We start from the raw sequence: 19,777 nt of genomic DNA, 5'->3' as shown, positions 1-19,777 counted from the left end.
TATCTGTGTATTTCATGCCTGACGGGGTGCCTCCCTGGTGCCATGGTAAAAGAACTTCACCAAGGACACCGTGAATGGTAGGGCTCTGGGTAGTTCTTAGAAACGAGCCAAAGTTAAAATTAAACGTCCAGTAAATTTGTTAATGAAGAGACATCACTGATTGTTAAAGGCAAATAATTGTTGTCTAATTTGGTTAAATTTCTTTAGAACATAGAACAGTTGAGGACGAGAAAGGGGGCTTCAACCCATAATGACTGTGTGGAAAATACTGCCAGTATGTAATATGGGAAGGTTGAATAAGAAGAATAGTGGAAGCCATTTTCAAAAGACTGAATGGATTTCCAGGAGACATAAGAAGGTCTATCCAAAGGCATATTAGCCAGACTGTTGTTTGGAATTAAAAGACCAGTAACTGCAAACATAAGAGATTAGATGAAGGCAGGAGAAGAGTAGAGGTGAATGGTTGTTTATCAGACTGGAGGATGATAGGTGTTCCCAGGAGTCCCTGCCTTAACCATTGCTTTTATATATCTGTATATAGCAGTCATGTTTATGCAGTGAGCAGGTGTGATCTAGTGTAAGAAAATAACTGCAGATGCTGGTACAAATCGAAGGTATTTATTTCACAAAATGCTGGAGTAACTCAGCAGGTCAGGCAGCATCTTTTATTTCACAAAATGCTGGAGTAACATTTATGTTACATGAGTAACATAGGTGTGATCTAGCGTTCACTGCTTGTTAGGATGGTGAAAACAGAGCTAATTGAGTCTTTCAGAAGGGAATTAGATGATGTGAATGAATGATGTGCAGGATTATTGAGAACGAAGGAAGGAATGGGACAGATGGGATTATTTTACAAAGAGCAGCAAAATCTGGATGGCCTCTTGTGCCATTTAATTTGTCATAAACTTCATTATTAAGTAATTTTTGATGATGCCTCTCTCTGAGAAGGACAAAGCTAATTAATGGGATTATCCGCAAAGCTAAGCCTATGTTTTCCATTGTGGAGTATATATCGTTAATAACCATTTTATCCAAAAATATATTGCTTCCTATTTTGATTTAAATGTTTTAGCTACTTTTGGTCTATGCGCAATGTTGTGTATCATCTTGCATAACGAACTTTCCAATCAAGCATTATATTTATGAAATTGTTTATTTCATTGTACTCGTACATTAATTCGAACGGTTCAATATGCTATTTATTGGCTGTTTTATCTTTGCATGTTCAAATATGGTTGTATAAACTATAGGCTTTCAATAAACTAACTGTTACTTATAGCTTGAGGTTGGTTCTCTCCATGTCATGATCGTCTTGAGGTGAATTGAGAGTGAAATACTGATGCTCGATTTGAGTATCAGCTGTGAGTATTCAACTCAATTGTTTATTAACAACAAATTGGGTATCAGAGGTCACCAAATCTAAATCCTAATCAGTTGAAATTTCATATTTACCTCGTGATCCCCTTGAAGATCTCCTAATCTCGGTATCATCTTTACTCTTCTAATAGACACATATTGGAATCAGGCTCGGGAGGCACAGTGGTGCAGCGGTAGAGTTACTACCTTACAGCGGTGGAGACCCCGGTTTGACCCTGACTACGGGTGCTGTCAGTATGGAGTTTGTATATTCTCCCTGTGTCCGCTGGGTGCTCCGGTTTCCTCCCACATTCCAAAGACCTGCAGGTTTGTAGGTTAATTGTAAATAGTCTCTAGTGTGTAGGATAGAACTAATGTATGGGTGATTGCTGGTCGGCGCTGACTTGATGGGCCGAAGGACCTGCTTCCACGCCGTATCACACTAACCCAACAAGTGCATTCAATGTGATGGGCCCAAAGATAATAGAGCAGAGTAAGATAGACCACTCGACCCTAAAACCCGTAGTATCTCATGGCGCCATTTTAGTAGGCAGAAACTTGCAGAAACATTTAAAATGAAAAATAACAAAAGTCTGTGAATTGATAGATGAGATATCTTCTGCATTTTAATGGTATCATCACACATACTGTTCCCCCAAAACACTGATTACACTGCGAGAGGCATAACGGACGGCGGGTTTTGCCTACTAAAATGGCGGACGTTACGCTTCTTTGCGTGCTGCACTTCAGCATAGGAGATTTCGACGGAGTGGTCCATCTTGCTCCTCTAGTATCTTTGGATGGGCCTGACTAAGGGCACTGTGTAAACCAGCCCAAACTGAGGAACACAAATATGTTAAGTATGGATCAATCACAATAGGTAAATAGTCCCAAGTGATAGTGAACAGCTCTTAATGGTGTGATTCCTCTGATTTTTAGAGTTAATTCTCTTGGTATCAGCTAGAAAGCTATTCAAAAGCATTATGCATTGATTCAGGAGCTTCCCATCGGGAAATATTACTTGATGATAAAGAAGGCATGATTAATATATAACTCTCACAAAATAGAATTTGGTGAGGCTTTTTTGGTATGTTCAGGCTGAGGGCATAATGTGCTGGGTACACATAACCTATCGTAAACTTTATAGATGATGCAAACAGATGGCCGATAATATACCGGTGGACAGTTTAGTGAAATGGGCCCTGGGAGAAGAAATTCAGCAGTAGATTGTGGAGCAATACATTTTGTTGAGAACAATGAAGAAGGCAGAATAAATTAATGGGACCATTTTAAAGCAGAAACCAGGAGAAGGATTCTAGATTGTTCACAAGTAAATGTTCGGATAGACTCGGATAGAGTGGATGTGGGAGAGTCTCGGTCTAGAGGTCATTGCCTCAGAATTAAGGAAGGAGATGTGGAGGAATTTCTTTAATCGGAATGTGGTGAATCTGTGGAATTCTTTGCCACAGAAGGCAGTGGAGGCCAAGTCAATAGATATTTTTAAGGCAGAGATAGATAGATTCTTGATTAATATGGGTGTCGGAGGTTATGGGGAGAAGGGAGGAGAATGGGGTTAGGAGGGAGAGATAGATCAGCCATGATTGAATGGCGGAGTAGATGGTGGGCCGAATGGCCTAAATCTGCTCCTATCACTTATGACCTTATGACTTAAAATGCTGGAGTAATTCAATGGGTCAGACAGCATCTCTGGAGAAAAGGAGTCTGATGAAGGGTCTTGACCCGAAACATCACCTATTCCTCTTCTCCAGAGATGCTGCCTGACCTGCTGAGTTACTCCAGCATTTTGTGTCTATCTTCAGTGTAAACCAGCATCTGCAGTTCCTTCTTACATATTAAATGTTTGGATATTGCAGGACAACAGAAGGCTCTTCATTTGATGTTATATTATCTCTGGATGTAAAAGGAGGTCATTTCACAATCAGGCTAAATTAGCTCGATCCTAAACCCCGACTAATTTTACCGTTACTCTGCACATTTCCATCAGCATTTACCTTCACTCCAGGGGTAATTTACAGTGGCCAATAAATCCTCCAAACTGCAATCTTTAGGGTGTGGGAGTAAACTGGAGCACCCAAGGCAAACTATGAAGTCATAGCAAGAAGTGCAAACTCCACGTACACCCAAGGTCACGGTTCAATGGTGTGCAGTTTTGGTCTCCTAATTTGTGGAAGGACATCCTTGAAATTGAGGCAGTGCAGCGTAGGTTCACGAGGTTAATCCCCGGGATGGCGGGACAGTCATACGAGGAAACATTGGGAAGGCTGGGCTTGTATTCACTGGAGTTTAGAAGGATGAGAGGGGATCTTATAGAGACGTATAAAAAGACTGGACAAGCTAGATGCAGGAAAAATGTTCCCAATGTTGGGGGAAAAGTCAGAACCAGGGGCCACAGTCAAAGAATAAAGGGGAGGCCATTTAAAACTGAGGTGCGAAGAAACTTTTTCACCCAGAGAGTTGTGGAATTCTCTGCCACAGAAGGCAGTGGAGGCTAATTCACTGGATAAATTTAACAGAGAGTTAGATTGAGCTCTAGAGGCTAGTGGAATCAAGGGATATGGGGAAAAGGCAGGCACAGGTTACTGATTGTGGATGAACAGCCATGATCACAATGAATGGTGGTGCTGGCTCGAAGGGCCAAATGGCCTCCTCCTGCACCTATTTTCTATGTTTATTGTCACGTATGCACTGCACAGTGAAATTCTTTACGAGTTGTGATATTTTGGCACCATTTACAAAAAGGTCCAAAGTCCGGTCGGTCCACATGCTGGAGGTACTGGAGTGCCCCCAATACAGGTACGCTCCAGACTGCCTCCGTCGCCCTCGACCGCAATGTGTCCCGGGGGCGCCTCCTGCAGCCAACATTGAAGGTGCTGGAGGCAGTACCCCGGTCCCTCTCCTACCAGGTCACTCCTCTCATCCATCGTCACCAGTGGCTCCCTGTTCCTTGACTCTCTGCTCAACCTGAGTCACTGGAGCTGTGAGGGAACAACTCTACTAACTAAAAGATAGTCACCATTGTAATATATATTAAAAAAATGCACTGGACAATTTGCACGCAATTGTTCTACAGTGTGGTCATGTGATCTCTTATATCCGCCTAAGACTGAGGGGAGGACCTTTTACAATGTCCTATTCAAAAGTCAGCACCACGCTTGCAGTGCTCCCTTAGTACTGGACGGCACTGAAAAGTCAGCCTGGATTTCCATACCTATGTCTCAGGCACAAGACTTGAACCCACAACCTTATGAGGCAGAGACAAGGATGCCACCAACTGAGTAGAGATAACTAGAATGATGGGAGGGATGAAAGACCTCAGTTACAGAGAAAGGTTGTAGATTTGACAGAGGTGTTCTAACTCATGAAAGGCTTTAATGACTAAATCAAAAGAACCAATTGGTGAAGGGCCAGTGGGCAAGGGTTTAAGGTGGGTTTAAGGGCAAAGATTCTGAGTAACTTGGGAAGCCATTTGTATTCTCTGTATAGTGACCACAGCTGTGTGTAGTGTGACCACACGGCAGCACAGTGGGCAGCGGTTGAGTTGCTGCCTTACAGCGCCAGAGACCTGGGTTTGATCCTGACTACCGGTACTGTCTGCATGGAGTTTGTACGTTTTCCTTATGACCACATGGGTTTTCCTCGGGTACTCCGGTTTCCTCCTGCACTCCAAAAGACGTGCAGGTTTGTAGGTTAATTGCTTTGGTAAAAATTGTACAATGTCCATTGTGTGTAGGATAGTGTTAGTGTATGGGGATCGCTGGTCGGCGCAGACTCGGTGGTCCGAAAGGCCTGTTTCCGCACTGTATTTCTGTATGGGTATCTCTGCACTGCATGGATTGGCTATGTAAGCAGGTTCAGTTATGTAGGTTCAGCACTAACATTACAAAGAGAATGTCATACAATCCCAGCTGTTATCAGGCAACTGAATCATCCTACCATAACTAGAGAGAGGTCCTGAACTACTATCTAGCTCATTGGTGACCCTCGGACTATCTTTAATCGGACTTTACTAGCTTTAGCTTGCACTAAGTGTTATCCCCTTATCATCTGTCTATACGCTGTAAATGGCTCAGTTGTAATCATGTATTGTCTTTCTGCTGACTGATTAGCACGCAACAAAAGCTTTTCACTGTACCTCGGTACATGTAACAATAAACTGAACGGAAATGAACAATCTTGGAGAGAAAGTTAACTCCACTGAGAAATTGCAAGGGTGAGGGTAACTAGGTCAATGAGCAGGCGTGGGCAATCTTCTATGCTGTTTCTTTTTATGATTCTAAAGCTGTTTCCCAATCACGTTGCTGAATAGGTTATCATTCAAAAGAACCATTCCCATGGTATCATTGGTAGGATATGCCACATGATATTGAAACCATTTTGAGGGACAAATTGGAAAGCTTCCAAACACTGGGAATATAATAGATGTCAACCTCTGCATGTTAAGTGTTCTGGAGCAACACTCCAGGTTCTGGTTTGTACTGTGGCTAGGGTTAATGGCATATCATGATGACTACACTATAGCCTCTGGCACTATTCAATACATCATGTAACCACTCGTGTAGCCACATTCTCTGTCTATAAGCACTCACAACTTCACAATCATCTGGCTAGAAATTTGATTGCGCCCAGATTTTTGTACTAAATCTGCTTTGCAGTTAGCCCACATCTATTTGTACGTGTATAATAATCTGAATCTTTGGAGGCATGTTTCAGTTTTAGTTTAGTTTTAGAGATACAGCATGGAAACAGGCCTTTTGGCCCACTGAGTCTGCATTGACCTATGCACTAGTTTTATCCTACACACTAGGAACAATTTATGGAAGCCAGTTAACCTACAAAAACATGCACGTCTTTGGGATGTGGGAGAAAACCGGAACGTCCAGAGAAATCCCGCACTGTCCCAGGGAGAATGTGTGAATGCTGTACAGATGGCACCCGTAGTTAGGACTGAACCCGGGTCTCTGGCGCTGTGAGACATGTTAGACTGAATGGCATGCAAACAAAACCTTCTCACATTTAAAAATAGGGGTCACCCATATGTTAGTCAGGTGTGAGGCCATTTCACAGGGTGTTTGGAACTCCCTTCCTTAAGGGAGGTTGACACAAGGTGTGGAATCCTTTAAAAATGAATCCAATAAAAACATGGAGGTGAGTGGGTACATGGGATTTTCAGATTAATGCCATGCGCTATTAAACATGGTATGGGGGGGGGGATATATATATATAGATGTGGTGAGAAAATTAGTTAAAAGACAGAAAAGAGAGTACAAATAAATAGGTACTATTGGGAGGAGGTGACAAATCAGTTCAGTGTGGTTGATTGTCACGTGTACCGAGATACAGTGAAAAGCTTTTGTTGCGTGCTAACCAGCCAGCAGAAAGACAATACATGATTACAATCGAGCCATTCGCAGTGTACAGATACGTGATGGATGACAGGCACGATGAGATGCCACAGCGATGAATGTGGGTGCCTCAGATGTTCACAATCTCTATCGATCTGGATGGAGGAGCCAAGTGCAACAGAGGCAGCTAGGTGGCAGTGTGGGCTGTGAGGAGGTTATGTGAATGGACCAGGATGTGGCAAATGGAATATAATGTGCAAAATTTATGATGTCAAACACTTTGATGGAACAAATTGAAACGCGGAGTATTTTTTTTAAATGGAGAGAGATTGAAAGACATCAGTGTCAGAGAGACCTGGGTGCCGTTGTACACAAAACACTGGAGGAACTCAGCGGGTCAGGCAGCATCTCTGGAGAACATGAATAGGTGAAGTTTCGGGTCAGGACCCTACTTTGGACTGGTGGGGGTGGGAAGAGAAAGCTGGAAGAGAAGTGGGTGGTGGGGACAGGACAAAGCCTGGTAAGGCTTTGATTTCTTAATTATTGATTTCTCTAACCTCAAGTAACCCCTTGCACGCCCTCTCTCTCCGTCCCTCCACACCCTAGTCACCGTACTAGAATCACTGTCGTCCTGTTGAGTTTCACTGTCCCTATAATTGGTTATCTCTACACCTACAGCCAACAATGGACCATTGTGGGCTCCACCATTCCTTGATCATCATTGCTTTTTGCATATCTTTTGTTCTATGTGCCTTTTGTATCTCCTGTTTCACTTTCCGCTGACTCATTCTGAAGAAGGGTCTCAACCCAAAACATCACCTAGTACATGTAGGATAGGGCTAGTGTTCAGGGGATCGCTTGTCGGCACGGACTCTGTGGTCCAAAGGGCCTATTTCCTCGCTGTATCTTTCAACTAAACTAAACTAAAAGTGTTTGGCAAAATGGTAGTCGAGTCTATTAGTGATATTGACCTTTATTGCAAGTAGATTTGTGTACAAGAGTGGAGCTTCGTTGCTCTAATTACATAAGACCCCAGTGAAACCATATCTGGTATTTTATTCCAACCTAAAGAAGGATATGTATAATGTGATAGAGTGATTAAGTTTATTTTAGGAGATCAGGCAGACTGGGCCTCTATTATCTTGAGTAAGGGAATCGAGAAGCAGAGGACATGGGTGAGGGAGGGAGAAACATTTAATTAAGACCGGAGGGGTCATTTTTTCCACACAAAGAGTGGTGGGTGTATGGAACGAGCTGCCGGAAGAGGTAGTTGAGGACGGTACTATTGCAATGTTTAAGAAACATTTGGACAGGTACATGGATAGGACAGGTTTAGAGGGATATGGGCCAAACACAGGCAGGTGGGACTAGTGTAGATAGGAGATTTTGGCTGGTGTGGGCAAGTTGGGCCGAAGGGCCTGTTTCCATGCTGTATGAATCTATGACTCTATGATGAGCTGGAGGCAAGAAAAGACCAGGACCAATGAGGGCCGGTCCCAAATGACCTCAGGCAGGGTGGTGCCTGGTGAGCCCATTATTGGCCAGGGAAAGTGTGATCTCAAGAGGGAAACAATGTGGGGAACTGTGGAACTGGTAAAAAGAACTATGATGGAGGAAGGGGGCAATGGGGAGGGGTGGGGGGTGGGAAGTGTGCTGGCCAGTTTGAGATCAAGAAGATGATGGCTGTTGGGTCTCTGGAAAAGCATTAAGGTGGATAAATGGCCAGGGCCTGATGGGATCAATCCCAGGTTATTGAGAGAGACAGAGAAGAGATTGCAGGGGCCTTGACGAAGATCTTTGTATTCTCTCTAGCCACATGCAAGGTCCTGGAGAAGGGGAAGCATTGCCAACATCATTCCTTCGTTAAAGAAGGGAAGTAGACATAATCAGGGATATTAATGGCCAGTGAACCTTACATCAGTGGTAGGGAAGCTATAGGAGAGGATGCTTTGGAATAGGATTTATCTGCAATTGGAAGAGAATGGGTTAATAGAGATAGTCTGGAGAGGTTTGTCCGTGGCAGGTCATATCTTATGAACTTGATTAGGTTTTATGAGGAGATGGTAAGGTGATCAATGAGGGCAGTGGATGTTATTGACATTGATTTTAGTAAGTAATTTGATAAAGTCCCTCATGGCTGATTGGCTGATCCAGAAGATTAAAATGCGTGGGATCCACAATGAATTCGAAGTTTGGATTCAGAACTGTCTTACCGGTAGAACACAGAGGGTAGTGATGGAAGGGTGTATATTTCTGGCTGGAGGTCTGTGACCAGTGGAGTTCTGGGATCTGTGCTGGGATCTCTGTTGCTTATGTTATTTTAAAATGACTTGGACGTAAATGTAAATGGGTCGGTTAGTAAGTTTGCAAACAACACCAAAATTGGTGGAATTTGTGGACAGTGAGGAAAGCTGTCAGTGGGATATGGATCAGTTATAGATATGGGCAGAGAAATGGCAGATGGAGTTTAATCTAAACAAGTGTGGCATGTTGCATTTTGGGAGGTTGGGCGTAAGGGGAAAGTATACAGTTAAGGCGATTGCATAATATTGCAGGTTTATAAAACTTTAGAGTATTGTGTGCAGTTCTGCTCATCCCATCACCAAAAGGATGTGTAGGCTTTGGAGAAGGCGCAGAAAAGGTTTCCGAGAATGCTGTCTGTATTTTTCTCTTCTTCTTCTTAAGCCCTTGGCTCCTCTAGGGAGCGTAGGCCATTGACAAATGTCCTCCACCTCACTCGGTTGTTGGCGGTTCTTTCGAGATCTCCCCAGTTGAGCCCACTCCCAGACATTTCTGCCTGGACATCTCTTCTCCAGCTGTTCCTGGGGCGACCTCTTTTCCTTTTACCTTGGGGGTTCCATTTCAGGGCTTGCCGGGTGATGTTTGTTGCAGGTTTTCTGAGGATGTGTCCAATCCAACTCCATTTTCTCTTTCGAATTTGTAAGTCAATGGGATCCTGGCTTGTTCTTTTCCACAGGTTCACATTGCTTACTTTGTCTCTCCTCCAGATGTTTAGTATTCTCCTGAGGCAGGTGTTAATGAATTAAAGGGTATTAATTATAAGAGGGAATTGGACCAACTTGCATTGTTTTCTCTGGAGTGTCAGAGTTGAGGGGACACCTGATAGAAGTAGATACAATTCTGAGTGGCAAAGATAAGGTAAACAGACGGAAACTTTTCCCTGGGATAAAGATGACAGGACTTAGCTTTAAGGTCAGTGGGGGAAAGTTTAAAGATGCGCAGAGCAGGTTTTTTACAGGGAGTGATGGGTGCCTGGAATGCACTGCCAGGGTCGGGAGTGAAAGCAGATACAATAGTGGCGTCCAAGAGGCTTATAGTTAGGCACATGGAAATGCAGGGAATGGAGGGATATGGATCACATGCAGGCAGAGGAGATTAATTCGGCATCATGTTTAGTTCAGACGTTGTGGGCAGTATGTACGTTAGTATAATGTGCGTGTCTGCTAAAATCAAGATTTTCTATGTACCTGTACCTCTCCATACTAGTGCATATGATAATAAACTTGATAAACCTGATTTGAATAGGAACTGGTTAGGTGCAGTATGTTCTATGCGTCTTTATCTTCTGTAGAGCTGTCCCAAGACCTTTGTATAAACTCATTGCTCCTGTTCTGGATGCAAATGCAGCAGCTTTGGTATTAAGGGAGGGTCACTGTTTTGTCTGTTTATATTAAATGAACAATGTTTATACTAACTTAAACCTTAGTTTACATCATCCCTCACACCCTTATCTCCTGTGTTAACTGTGCACCATCACAGAATAACGGGGCGGCACAGCGGTAGAGTTGCTGCCTTACAGCGCTTACAGCGCCAGAGACCCAGGTTCGATCCTGGCTACGGGTGCTTGCCTGTAAAGAGTTTGGACGTTCTCCCTGTGACCTGCGTGGGTTTTCTCTGAGAACTTCGGTTTCCTCCCACGCTCCAAAGACGTGCAGGTTTGTAGGTTAATTGGTATAATGGTATAAATGAAAAAATTGTCCCTCGTGTAGGATAATGTTAATCTGCAGGGATCGCTGGTCGGTACAGACTCAGCGGGCCGAAGGACCTGTTTTTGCGCTGTATCTCTAAACACTAAAAGAAAACTAAACTAAACATTCAATATAGTGTTCCAATATATTAAATTCAATTTACAGGTCACCTTGAACCACTCTTGTCAAAAGAACAGCAGAGAAATAGGCCTTGCTGCCCATTGAGTCCATGCCAAACACCAGACACCTATTTACGCTAATCCTACATAAATTCCATTTTTTAATCACCCCCAAATTCTCATCTACTTCCCCTGATTTTACCATTCAGCTATACATTAGCAGTAATTTACACCAGTCAACTAGCCCACCAATTTGCACAGGCTGTGGGTGGAAACCAGACCACACCAGAAGAAACCCTTGCAGTCACAAGGAGAACATGCAAACTCCACACAAGCAGCATCCGAGGTCAGTATTGAACCTATCAAAGGGTATCACAGTTCTTCAGATTCCAATACCTTCTTCTGGATGGCAGAAGTGAAAGGAAAGCATGGCCAGGGTGGTGTGGGTCCTTGATGATGCTGGCTGTCTTTTTGAGGCAGCGCCTCCTGTAGATCCCTTTCATGGTGGGGAGGTCAGTAACACTCTCCATATTAGAATGGTGGGAGCATCTTCCCCTGAAGGACTACAGCATTCAAGAAGGTAGCCATTGCCAAGAGGCAATGTTTAAGCCTGAAGAGGGGTCCTGTCCTCCAGAGAGGCTGCCCGACTCGCTCTGAGTTCCTCCAATACCTTGTGTCTCTTGGTCATCAATTGTGTTTCTTGTTGAAGATTCCAGCATCTGCAGCTCCTTGTGTCTCTATTATTATAGTTTAGAGTTTAGTTTAGAGATACAGTGGGGAAACAGGCCCTTCAGCCCACTGAGTCTCTGCCAACCAACGATCACCCATATATATACTAGTTCCAGTCCGCACACTAGGGACAAATTTTTACAGAAGCCAATTAACCTACAAATTTGATTTGATAGCATCGATACGGAAGCGACATTCAAAATCTCGTTGTACTTGTACAATGACAATAAAGGATATTGTATTGTATTGTATTGTATTGTATTAAACCTGGGAGGAAACTAGTGGGTATGGGGAGAAGGCAGGAACGGGGCACTGATTGAGAATGATCAGCCATGATCACATTGAATGGCGGTGCTGGCTCGAAGGACCGAATGGCCTCCCGAATTGTCTATGGCACCCGGAGGAAATCCATATGGTCACAGGAAGAACGTACAAACTTTGTACAGACGGCACCCAAGGTCAGGATTGCACCGGGGTCTCTGGCGCTGTGAGGCAGCAACTGTTCCGCTGCACCACTCACTGCGCCACTGTACTGATGACACCAAACCGAGCTATGGACGTGGATCACATGAGGCAGCTCCAGTTCTCCCTTCACACGGGTTCCTCCCTTTGCTTTAAAGGCCCCAAGGGAATGTGCAAAGGAGAACAGATTGCACTCACAAAGCAAGAGCCTCAGGCAATGACACGACTGACACGTAACTGTAATTAGCACAGCATTAACGAGCTGAACAAGCCTCACTCAGCCACATCATCAGTGCGAAGGTGACAACAATCTCCTTCCTCCCCACAGTGACCCGGCACTCTGCAAGTGATTACTGGGACTGAATGCATGTAAAGCACAGGTGTTGCTTGTAACACCAGCCGTGATTTTCAAATTCTAGAAATTCTCCACAAGGGATTAATTTATTTGTTTGAAACTGCAGGCATTATCCACGTCAAGATAAATAAACCAACAATGTCAGCTTGAGCTTGTCCTTTTTGGCGATGGATCCATTTGAAAATATAATACAGATAAACCCTCCTGTACGTCCGCTGATCTGAACGCACCCATAAACTGGGGTTGGTACATCATTGGAGACACCAGAGGCTGCAGATGCGGGAATCTTGAGCAAAAAAACAAACTGCTGGGGGAGCTCTGAAAAAGGGTCCCGACCCAAAATGTTGCCTGTCCCATTTCCTGCTACAAATAGAACATAGAAACGTAGAACAGTTTAGCACAGGAACAAAGACTGAAGAAGGGTCTCAACCCGAAATGTCACCCATTCCTTCTCTCCAGAGATGCAGCCTGACCCTCAGACTGAAGAAGGGTCTCGACCTGAAACGTCACCCATTCCTTCTCTCCAGAGATGCTGCCTGAGTTACTCCAGCATTTTGTGTCTATCTTCGGTTTAAATCAGCATCTGCAGTTCCTTCCTACACATGATGATAAGTTAATCTGATCTGCTTGTACATGACAGTATAGCTGCTATAGCACATATACATGACAAATATATGTGCTATACTATAGCACATATATTTGTCATGTAACATGTTGACTGCACTTCCCAATATGCTGGATTTAGCTAATTTCCAAAGACAATATTTCACTTTTACAATTCTCAGCCACCCAGAGGTATTTTGTAGGCAGATGTTTCCAAACCACATTAAGTGGGAAACTGAGAGAGTGGGGGGTGGAGGGGAGGGGAGGGGAGGGGGGGGGGGGAGGGGAGGGGAGGGGGGGGGACGGCACGGCGACAAAGAAGACTGTAGGTGTTTGAATCTTGAACAAAAAAGAGAAATACATCAAATTTAAGCTGTGCCCTTTCTGCATTTTTTCTTCCCAGTTACTGTGTTACAGTGTTTTGATCAGAAACATTGACTCTGTTTATTTTTCCATATTTGCCTCATGACCTGCCTTTTTTTCCCCTACTGTTTTTATTACATAATCACAGTTACAAAGTACTATGTAAATCAAAACTGCTTGTGCGGTTTGCAGACGTCAGGTGTTAAGTTACAACATTATCATCCATATCCATGACGCCCTTGAGACCCCGCAGCGACCAGTGTTCAAGGAGACCTTCAATATCTCCGTGGACACCGACCGGGTGTGCTCTCTCCAGGGACACACGGGCATGGACACTGGCCTGGAAGAGGGACAGGTAGTTGACTCGGGCGGAACCCTCGACTGCCTGCTGCCTGGACCATCTTGGTCAGGTTCGTGCAGGACCTGCTGAATGTTTCCAGCATTTTTCTGTACCTATAACCGATTATTTTATTGGTTGTGAATCTCTTGGAGACATCTTTTTTTTTTTTTTTTTAATTTTATTTAAATTTTAACAAAACAAATACATATTAAGTGCAAAGGAAATTCAAGTCACTTTTTGGACATGGACTGGTTGTCTACCTGTAGTTGAAGGCCTGCCTATTTACTGATTGTAAGGTGAATAATGGATTACACTGTAAATGTACATGGTTCAATTGCATCATCTTTTGTTTCCTTAATTTGCACAGAATGGAGATTATGGTACAAATTCATGCAAATAGTTTAAATTGGCAGTGCTTTTGATTGGAAGATCTAAGCACATTCAGATCCAGATTAGTTTATTGTCATATCCACCAGCGTGCAGTGAAATTCCTTGTTCACATGAAGCTCACAGAGTGAACAGTATAATTCAATAATGTCACAATGCCTACAAATTATTTGGGTGGCACAGTGGCACATCTGGTGGAACTGCAGCCTCACAGCGCCAAAGACCCGAGTTCGATCCTGACCTCGAGTGCTGTCTGTGCAAACTTTGCACATTTTCACTGTGACTGTGTGGGTTTCCTCCAGGTCCTCTGGGTTCCTCCCACATCTCCCACAAAAGTGTGCGAGTTAATTGGACAAATGTAAATTTCCCCTAGTTTGCAGGAAATGGATGCAAAAGTGGAATAACATAGAACTAAACAGTTGATCGATGGTCGGCATGAACTTGGTGGGCCGCAGGGCTTGTTTCCATGCTGTATCTTACATGCAGACAATCAATTTGCATCTGAACTGATAACAATGATAACATTAGTGGAGCTTTAACTGTATGATACTCATTTCCATTTCTTTCTGTATTGTAGTCTCAGCATGCAAATCTGCAGATGTTGGTGATAAGAAAAGCTTCCCTCTGGGTATCGGCACCAGGTATATTGAGATGTATTTATAGACGTACTTAGATGGCCACTTGAAGGCCATGGTGTTGGTCAAGATGCTGGAAAATGGGAAGGGTTAGAGAAGTAATTGATGACTGGGACATTTTCCAGCTTTATAACAAGGGCATATATATACACACTGAGCTTTTTTATTATATTCTTTACAGAGTACTATGTTTACATATTCTGTTGTGCTGCTACGAGTAAGAATTTCATTGTTTAATTTAGAGACACAGCGTGGAAACAGGCCCTTCAGCCCTCCGAGTCTACGCCGACCAGCAATCCCAGCACATTAACGTTATCATACACACACTGGAGACAATTTTTTACACATACACCAAGCCAATTAACCTACATATCTGCACGTCTTTGGAGTGTGGGAGGAAATGGAAGATCTCTGAGAAAACCTACGCAGGTCACGGGGAGAGCGTACAAACTCCGTACAGATAGCACCCGTAGTGGGGATGGAACCTGGGTCTCCGGCGCTGCTAGCGCTGTCAGGCTGCAACTCTACCGCTGGATATATGACAAGAAAACACTCTTGACTTGAATAAAATTCTATCATAGGACAATCAGATCTTTTACATTACTGATGACGTACGACTAAATTCAAACCTTTCTGTCGGCAGAAAATCCAACATCATGGACACTTGAGCGAGCTAATTCAAAATTGTTATTCAACCCTACTTGTTTCTGGGTTAAATTGGAAGATAAAAATTAATTCCCTGGGAAGAATCGATGGTCAAAAATCCATTGCCCCTCGCACAGGCCTCGCAAATGATCTTTAGAGTCACAAATTGTCAAGATATTGCAGCTCCTGAAACTAAGGTTTACGCGATGCACTTATTCACAGGCAAACGTGTCTACAAAAAGGTAATGATTCTCTTGGGCACATAGTACTCTGGCATGAATCCATAAAACAACCTTCTTGGCATCGGGCCACGACAGATTGATTAACAAGGCACAGTTGGATTTATTCTCCCTTTGACAGTTTAAGCTTTTTTAATTTTCTGGATTTAGTGCAGGGGATCGAGATACTAAATTATACTGTCTTCTTTCAATATGACCATTAACATCACTGCGTAGGAACTGCTTCATATAGCCCTGTATTACCGAGAGTCGAGTCTTAAGAGTCATAGAGTCAAACAGTGTGGAAACAGGCCCTTCAGCCCAACGTGTCAGTGGGTACCGTCTACACTAGTCCAACCTGCCTGCATTTGGCCCGTATCCCTCTAAACCTGTTCTATCCATGTACCTGTCTAAATATTTCTTAAATGTTGCGATATTTCCTGCCTCAATTATCTCCTCCAGCATTCCATACACACTTCACCGTCTATGTGAAAAAGTTACCCCTCAGCTTCCTATTAAATCATTCCCCCATAGCCTTAAACCTACGTCCTCTAGTTCTTGATTCCCCTACTCTGGGCAAGAGACTCTGTGCGTCTACCTGATCTATTCCTCTCGTGGGAGTAGCAGGATTGTTTTCTGGTGAAATGGTACCCACTGTGAAGTTGGTTCAGGCGCTCACAGTTACAGCCTGATGGCAGATATACACAGAGTCATCTGACTTTCCACACAATGCCCATTTCCACCCGTACCAAACAATATCAGAGCTTCACACCGACTGTTTAGTTTAGTTTAGTTTAGTTTAGAGATACAGCACAGAAGCAGGCCCTTCGGCCCAACAAGTCCCCACCGACCAAAGATCCCCACACATTAACACTCGGGACAATTTACACAGAGCAAGCCAATTAACCTACAAACTACGTCATGCTGGGTCCTTGCATGAGATTGTTGCCACATAAAGGTTTACTCTGCTGACACTGGGAGCTCTGACTGGGCACCTCCAGATCACACCGTGGGACACCTTCCAAAGTCCACAGGACTTGCAAAGACTGACAGGGGGCATTTCCTCCACAACTTATTTGCCGGATGTTTTATACACCAGAGAGTGGATGACAATCTGGAATGTGCTGCCTGGGGAGGTGGTGGAATCGGATATAATCAGGACAATCCGCGGTGTGGTCCTTTGGAAATGCTGATCATCTGGAACCTTCTTACTGTGCAATGTATTGGCATTGGTTTATTGGGGCCATGGTTTCTGTGCTCCTTTTGACTCACGACGTGCCACATCCTATTCTGACTCAATGTGTAGAAAGGAACTACAGATGCTACTTTAAACCAAAGATAGACACAAAAAGCTGGAGTAACTCAGCGGGTCAGACAGCATCTCTGGAGAGAAGGAATAGGTGATGTTTCGGGTCTGAAGAAAGGTCTCGACCCGAAACCTCACCTTTCCCTTCTCTTCAGAACTGCAGTCTCAATTTCGAGAGAGAGTTCGATTTAGCTCTTAGGGTGAAAGGAATCAAGGGATATGGGAAAAAAGCAGGAACGGGGTACTGATTTTAGATGATCAGCCATGATCATATTGAGTGGCGGTGCTGGCTCGAAGGGCCAAATGGCCTACTCCTGCATCTTTTTTTCTATGTTTCTATATTTCGCTGCTTCAAGCATTTTGTGTCTATTTCCTATTCTGACTCACCAGGTTCCCAGTTCCCAATTTCCCTTCTGACTCACTAGAGTCCTGATTCTCATGCTCTCCTTAAACTGACCAGGATCTCATTCTCCACTGACCCTTTAGAGTTACCGGGTTCAATATTACATCTATATACTAAAACTCTCGTTTGTTTGTTCGTTTGTTCCAGAACTACAGCCAAAATGGTACACGATAGCGCAACAATTTTAGGCCCACCTTACTCATCGTCGTCCCTTTGGTGCTAATGGAAGGTTTCATTGAAATCGGTGTTATCTTTTTTAAGTTATTCACATTTTAAAATTTAAATCTATCTCCAAGGGAGGGAGGGGGAGGAGGGAGGATAAGGGGGGTTGATGGGGATGGAGTGGGGGAGGGCAAGGTGGAGGGGGTGGAGGGAGAGGGGTTGGGGCAGGGAGGGGAAGAGGTAGGGGAAGAGGTAGGGGAGGAGGGAGGGGGGTAAGGAGGGGGCGAGGGGGAGAGGGGGAGAGGGGGAAGAGGGGGGATGGGGGAGGAGAGGGTGCTGCATCAATGCAGGAGAGGTTTGGGCCCAACGGGTCCACTTGGTCTACTTTATTATAAAATTATCTAACACTTTTTAAAAACGTGAATAAAAATATGTTTGATATTAATTGGGAGAATAACTTCCCAGGGATATTTTGGTTAACATATGAGGAGCATTTGAAGGCTCTGGGTCTGTACTCGCTGGAGTTTAGAAGGAAGAGGGGGATCTCATTGAAACCTACTGGATAATGAAAGGCCAAGATAGAGTGGACGTGGAAAGGGTGTTTCCAGGAATGAGAGAGTCTAGAATCAGAGGGCACAGCCTCAGAATTAAAGGGCCTCTCTTGAGAATGGAGATGAGGAGAAATTACTTCAGCCAGAGGGTGGCGAATCTCTAGAATTCTTTGCCCAGATTGCTATGGAGGTCAAGCAGACACTAGATATTTTTAAAGTGGAGATTGATAGGTTCTTGACTAGTTAGGGTGGCAAAGGTTACAATGAGAAGACAGGAGAATTGGGTTCAGAGTGAAAAATAGATCAGACATGATTGAATGGTGGAGTAGGCTTGATGGCCAAATGGCTTACCTCTGCTCCTATGTCTTTTGGCCTAACATCTAATAGCCTAGAAAGTCGATACCACCAAAGCTTAGAGTGTGACAGATAATTGAGATTTACTGCAGTATATTTATTAGCAGATTCCTGAGATTAACAGAACAGTTCCTTCCCCTGCAACCGCAGAAGGTGCAACACCTGTCGCTGTACCTTCTCCCTCGACTCAGTCCAGAGATCCCAACAGTCCTTTCAGGTTAGGCAGAGGTTCACTTGCACCTCCTCCAACCTCATCTACTGTATCCGTTGTTCATTATGTGGACTCTTATACATCGGTGAGACCAAACGCAGATCGTTTCGCGGAACACCTTCGCTCAGCCTGTGTGAACCAACCTGATCTCCCGGTTGCCAGAAACTTTAATTCACCTTCCCATTCCTACAAAGACCTTTCTGTCCTCAGTCTCCTCCATTGTCAGACTGAGGCTAAACACAAATTGAAGGAACGACATCTCATATTTCGCATGGGCAGCTTGCAGCCCAGTGGTATGAATATTGATTTCTCTCACTTCAGGTAGCCCAAACATTCCCTCTCTCTCTATCCCTCCCCCATCCAAGTTGCACTAGCTTCTCATTTTCACCCAACAAACAGCTTACAATGGCCTGTTTCCTTTATCATCGTTACATTTTTGCATATCTTTCATTCATTGTTCTTTATCTCTCCACATCACCGTCTATATCTCTCGTTTCCCTTATCCCTATCCAGTCTGGAGAAGGTTCTCGACCCGAAACGTCACCCATTCCTTCTCTCCAGTGATGGTGCCTGTCCCGCTGAGTTACTCCAGATTTTTGTGTCTATCCTCATCTCTGTATCTCCCTCTCCCCCGACTCAGTCTAAAGGAGGGTCTTGACCTGAAACATCACGCATTCCTTCTGTCAGGGTGATTAATGCTGCCTGTCTCGCTGAGTACTCCAGAACTTTGTGTCTATCTTTAGTTTAAACCAGCATCTGCAGTTCCTTCCTACACAATATGAACATTGAATTCTCCAATATCAGGTATCCTTCTAGCTGAGATTCCCACCAGGGAACCGGGTTCGATCCTGTTTACAGATGCTGTCTATGTGGAGTTTGTAGGTTCTCTCCCTGACCGCATGGGTTATCTCCTGGTGCTCCGGTTTCCACCCACACTCCAAAGATGTACAGGTTTGTAGGTTAATTGGCTTTGGTAAAAGTTATAAATTGTCCCTCGTGTGTACGATAGTTCGATCGTGGTCGGCATGGACTCAATGAGCAGAGGGCCCTGCTTCTACTCTGTATCTCTAAAACTTTGTACACCGCTGTACACCTTCCTTTCCAGCCCCCCCCCCCCCCAATCTCCCCGCTAACCTCCTTCTTCCTCCACCCACTCTCCTTACTCCAGGTATCCAATTTTTCTTCCCCTCTCCCCACCATCACTCCCTCTGGTTCTACATTTC

This window comes from Rhinoraja longicauda, chromosome 26, assembly GCF_053455715.1.
Source record: "Rhinoraja longicauda isolate Sanriku21f chromosome 26, sRhiLon1.1, whole genome shotgun sequence".
Lineage (NCBI taxonomy): Eukaryota > Metazoa > Chordata > Chondrichthyes > Rajiformes > Arhynchobatidae > Rhinoraja > Rhinoraja longicauda.
The sequence above is the reverse complement of the archived record's forward strand: the minus strand, read 5'-3'. Positions refer to the sequence as shown.